Here is a 249-nt window from a genome sequence, read left to right on the forward strand (position 1 = left end):
CCGTGCTCCCCGGGAGAGGAGGGAGGGGGCGAGCTGGGGGCTGGCTTTGAGGGAAGCCATCGCCTTTTGTTCCTCCTCTCACCCTCATCCCTGAGGATGAGCTGAGGCTGAGCTGCTCCTCGGGAGGACACCAAAAATTCTGCTCGTTACCAAAATGTTGAAGGCTGTTGCTCATTAGTGCGGTCCCTCGCTCCCGTGGGCAAGCCAGACTGGCAGCAGAGCCCCTGCTTCCATGGCATCACAGAATGA

This window comes from Meleagris gallopavo, chromosome 6 (assembly GCF_000146605.3).
Source record: "Meleagris gallopavo isolate NT-WF06-2002-E0010 breed Aviagen turkey brand Nicholas breeding stock chromosome 6, Turkey_5.1, whole genome shotgun sequence".
Taxonomy (NCBI): domain Eukaryota; kingdom Metazoa; phylum Chordata; class Aves; order Galliformes; family Phasianidae; genus Meleagris; species Meleagris gallopavo.